This window comes from Sinocyclocheilus rhinocerous, unplaced genomic scaffold (assembly GCF_001515625.1).
Source record: "Sinocyclocheilus rhinocerous isolate Xijiao unplaced genomic scaffold, SAMN03320098_v1.1 scaffold4081, whole genome shotgun sequence".
Taxonomy (NCBI): domain Eukaryota; kingdom Metazoa; phylum Chordata; class Actinopteri; order Cypriniformes; family Cyprinidae; genus Sinocyclocheilus; species Sinocyclocheilus rhinocerous.
In genome coordinates, this window is record NW_015662164.1 from 43,723 (window position 1) to 49,010 (window position 5,288).

A 5,288-nucleotide genomic window follows, 5' to 3' on the forward strand; every position below is an offset into this window, starting at 1 on the left:
ATTTCCTGTTTGGTCTCTAGTATTGTTCTGCGTCTTCCACTCTCCTAGTGTTAGCTGCTATACGGAGCCAGTTTATTGTCATAGTTTTGTCTTTTTCATAGTTCCTAGTTTAGTTTAGTCTAGTCTTGCCTTGCCTGTTTTTCCCGTGTATATGTCTCTGCCTTTGTTTTTGGATTGCCCTGTCGTCTTGCCGTTTGGACTCTGTTTGCCCCTGCCTGGACTATTATCGTGTACCTGGATTATCTCTCTCTGTCTAGCCCTCTGGATGTCGTTTGCTGATCGGAGATCCTTGTCTGCTCTTGGATTATTCTTGTGTCTTGCCCGTACCATACCCGTTTGCCATTGTTTGACCCTGCCTGTGTTCTGACCATGTTTATAAATAAAAGCTTGCACATGGATCCTCACGCCTCGTCGGCTCCATTACAAGTAATATATAATTACAAATATTGTAAATGCTAAATATGTATATAACTTTGTAACTTGTAAGCATTATTATACTAAATATTTAACTTTAGATTTTCTAAAAAGTGGCCTATGCTTTTGTAATTATCCGCTGCAATTTGTTACCTAATTTTGCAATATTTGCACATCGTCTCTGCATTTCATGTAATTTTTTTGTATTAAGATACAGAGTCCCCAAAAGGTATTTGGACACTTAAGCCACAGCTCAAAAATGCCATTGCAATGCATTGGATAACAAGGTATCAAACTACTTTTAAAGCAAAGCATTTCAGAAAAAAAATTTATAAAGATATTCTGTTCAAAATTAACATATAAAAAGCATTTAGATGCTTTCTGCAGTCACATTGCATATGCTTTTTGGGGATGCTGTAATAATTGGCTGGATTAGTTTTATAAATGACAGTCTCATCCACAACAGCAGCATTCTCCAAACAGAACCTGATTAGTGTGTGAGAGTCTGCATATTTCAGCGGCATCACAACCTATCTATAGCGACATCGACAAGTCTCAACTTCGAGCCCCCCGTACCCCGACCCGCTCCCCAGAGCAACGGTGCCCCATTAACACATCTGACTCCTGAAACATGGCAGGAATGGAATCACACACGCAGACATTATTCCCATACCCATGTTGGGAGGAGCTGGCTGAGGGATATCGCTTCCAACGAAGCACATGATGTACACCTGCAGTGTTTATCAAAACATATCAAACATCGCTGACAGAGTCTGCAAGACATTCAGCACTGGTGTAGAGCAAAACATTTTAAAGGGAAATAATAAAGCATAAAGTCTTGGAGTTGTACAACCTTGATTAATCTGATTAATTGCTGTTCCCCATTGACCGTTTGGTTACCAACATTCTTCAAAATATCTTCTTTTGTGTTCAGCAGAAGAAAGACATTCATACAGGTTTGGAACAGCTTGAGGGTGTGTAAATGATGGCACGACCTTTTTAGGTGAACTATCTCTTTAACTCTCACTATATTTCATCGCATGCTGCTATCTTAACTATGGCATGTTGGGCCATGAACTCCACACAGTACCGTGAGACTGATCTTATGATCAGGGCCGCAGCTGTTGCAACTGTGTAAGACTAATACAGAAGACACACACACACACCTCTTCAGTGCCACTCAACATTTCAGTGCCTTCAGCAAGTATGACTGACAGTACAAGGAAAAACATTAAGATGCTCAGGTGAGCTACATCTGTTCAGCAGTTTCTCCTATTATGGGCTTATAAAACCCTTAGAACAAATTACATTAAATACATTTAAAGCAGTTGGTCTCTTATCACAAAAATAATGAAAGCACCAAAATATAAATAGAAGTAACAATCTTCACCAGGTTTGTGCAAATCCTCCATTTACCAAGTTCATCCTACACATCTGTATTAAAGTTTCCACGTCAGTCTGAGAGTCTTGTCATGTTGTTATTGAGCCACACACAGCAATGTCACACAACATAACCCAACACAACTCATCTATATTACCTACCTTTATTGAGTGTTTCCTTGCGCAGAATCAATTATTCCCTCAGTAACAAACTCTCTCTTTCTCCCCCCAACTCTCTGCCTGCTTATTCTCTGACTGACGCCTACGGAGCGGGACATTTGCAGTATTATTATGGTCTCTGTTAGGGGAGGCGGTCAGCAATCCAATTGGATGAAGCCAGTGGGATGCCCCAAATATACAGAGGGTGGGAGAGCAGGAGTCCGAGCCAGTCTTATACGGACACGGACAGTTTACTATCATAACACACAAGAATATGACTCTGGCCTGATGGTAAGTTCAAGTCACGTCGGAAAGATCGTATTTTACAGGCTGAACGGACATTAACGTCACCAAAAAGTCGTAATTTCGAGCGGGAAAGTGAACTTTTATAGACTGATTTCCGAGTTGTGGGCGTGTCAGTGAGAAAACGTCAGACGCCATAGACGCAGCGTTTACTGACTGACGATACATTTATTGAAAATAATGAAATTACGTATATTTATTTCATTTACAATAAAACTAGCAAGGTTCTATGCACAAAACAATATTGTACAATTACGAATATATAATGAATAGATTTAGGTATTAAGTCTCATATGGTAACTCACCCTTCCACAAATGAATCAATAAAGGTAAAAGTTTAAGTTTTAAATAAAGTTTCATGTAAAATGAATTTTAACTGAAATAAAATAAAATGTAAAATAATAATAATAAAAATATATATATTCCATCTAGTTGCCAAAGCAACATTTCTCATTTACAATTAGTTTAACTTGATGCACTAAAATGACTAAAACTAAACTAAAATGACAAAAAACACAATCAAGTTACTAAAACTTTAACTAAAAGAAAAAATATCAAATATAAAAATAAAACCTAATTAGGCTATATAATATAACCTAAATATAATATATATATATATATATATATATATCTCAATGATACTAAAATAGCACTGGACAGTGCTATTGTGTTTTCAGTTGTGTTTTCAAACATTTTCATATTGCTGAATTGTTTTCGCTTTAATTTATTCCTTAAATTGTCTTTAATTGGTCTTTAAAAGTCTTACCATTACCTCCATAAAACTCTCCAGCAACCCTGTCACTCAACAACTTCATAAAATAAATAAAAACATAAAAAATCAAAACCACACCTGATGCGCATTCTTTATTCATCAGCAGAAGTATCATTTGTAGTTGAGTTGAGTTTCAAAAAAAAATCTTGTTGAATTTTTTGTAGAAAAGGTACATCGCCAATCACCATCATGCACTGACCAAAGTGACCCGGACGCAACTAATGGTGTAACTATGACTTCCCAACTCATAAATACGCCCTTCCCCCTAGGACTCAATGCAGATAGATTTACAGTGAAACAGTAACAAACAAAACTCTACTCAAGCAAGCAAAATCCAAACATCGGGAAAAGTAAAAATAAGTTATGATGGGGTATTTTTTTGACCTCTAAAGCCAAAAACAAGATGGAATGGTAGGCCTATGTTTTTACAGTTTCTCTTTCTTGAGGTCTGGCAGCTGTTGTCTCAGGCTTAACAGGCTTGCACAAGTAGCTTTCTATCCAGCAGTAAGGTGTGTCTGCTTGTTTTTGGGCAACTCGCCCGTGTTGAAACCGAGCCGGGGTGGTCACAAGACACTGCCAAAATTCATTATCCCCTCAGTGTGACATGCAGGTGGATCCACAGGGTCAAAATAGCACTTAAAGCCTGTAGCCGGGCACCCGGCAGGCGGGGTGTTCACATTGTTGTAATGCCTGCATTGTTTCAATACATAAAAGTAGGATAAGCAGCATAATGGGATGGATAGGCATTCGAACGAGCTGGGGCGGCTTCCCTGGCACAAGGTGAGGTGTCCAGTTTATTAGCGAATGCAGCTATCAGCAGAACAGACAGCCAAGAATCTAGAGCAGACAACTGGGTTTATGTCATGTGACGCTGATGGACTAACAGACAGGCAATCACATGACAAAGCAAAAGAGAGGGATACAAAATGTATGTTTTTCATCAATTTTTTTTTTTACAATATCTTTCGACATTGATTCATCACTGAAATCCTGTTCAAGAAAAGCAAGTATAGATCTGACATTCTTGCTTTCTTTCTCAGATAAGCCATTATAAACATTTGAAAGAAAAAATCTGCCACTTCCTTTTTAAACTTCACTTTTCTTTAAAAATGATTTGTAACTGACAAGCTGGAGGGCAAATGAATTACATGAATTTAAGTCATTTAAATTGAACGGAATCATTTCAAAGCTCTGTTTTGAGCAGATGTTGCCATTTTTGTTGTGCTCCTCTAACACAAAAAAAAAAAAGGCAATTGATAAATAATAGATTATTATGAATTATTAACTGTATCCTCCGTTTCACTTTTCATCTTTTCATCATTTCAGTATCACCTGGACTAAAAAAAGCCAGATCCTTAATGACATCATCCACCAGGAAGTGACATCATTTTCAGCAGGAAAACAACAACACAAACCTCAGTAAGTGTTAGCTTGTAAAATGCTGACATTTTGTGATATTAATTGATTTATGTCATTTACAAAAACATTTGATATAATAACAGAAATTAGTAGTGATGATCGCAAAACATCAAAATTAGGTTAACTTTAGCTTAACTAATTAGCTAACTTCCAATCCCTCGCTGAGCGATTGATATCTTTAGCTCTGCGTTTTCTGTTGATTTTCTTGTCATTGTGTAAATAACCAAGTTATAATTAGTAACGTTAAGGTGTCGGAGCTTGACCACCCTTGTAAAAGAAATGCACTTTAGCACACTTTTATACTTATTATGCAGATAATGTGCTTAAGTGTGACCTGAATGTAATATTCTCAGACACTTGTTTGCATGTTAAATGAACACATGTTAAAGGTCCCATATTGTACACCTTTCTGGAGTTTTATTTTAGGTTTTGATGTCCTTAAGAATATATATTTGTGATATAAGTACCAAAAACCATCTCAATATATTTTTACAGCTCCTTCTTCAGGAGCTCTGCTGAGAACAGGTCGATTTTGGCCTGTCTAATTAATATTCATGAGCCTCTCTTCTGATTGGCCAGTTGTTTTCTGAGTGACGCACGGCCAGGCCAACCACAGGTAACTAGGGTCAGCCGACGTCACAGCGCTAGCTGGAGGCAGCAAAACAAAAAGGAAACTGGAGGCGGCCCATTCAAACCAGCGCAGATTCGGCTACACATGAAGCTTAAAATATCATCTTGTTGTGATGTTGGGTGCCAGAATCGACGTAATACAGCCTCAAATTAGAAATTTGATCACATATCTTCTGCCACTGCCAGACAAAAAAAACGACGACAGCTGTGG

General features: G+C 37.7%; 1 protein-coding gene across 3 annotated transcripts in view; it reads right to left on the minus strand.

The window, feature by feature from the left end:
• Positions 1–5,288, minus strand: part of LOC107727692 (periaxin-like) — a 21,880-nt gene that overhangs the window by 14,419 nt on the left and 2,173 nt on the right. The window contains exon 1 of one of the 3 annotated variants that reach the window (XM_016537645.1): positions 1,957–1,983. The exons of the other annotated variants lie outside the window; for them this stretch is intronic. The gene's annotated coding sequence lies outside the window, so the exon portion shown is untranslated. Of the gene's footprint in view, positions 1–1,956; positions 1,984–5,288 lie in introns of those variants that run through there. 3 annotated transcript variants of the gene reach the window in all.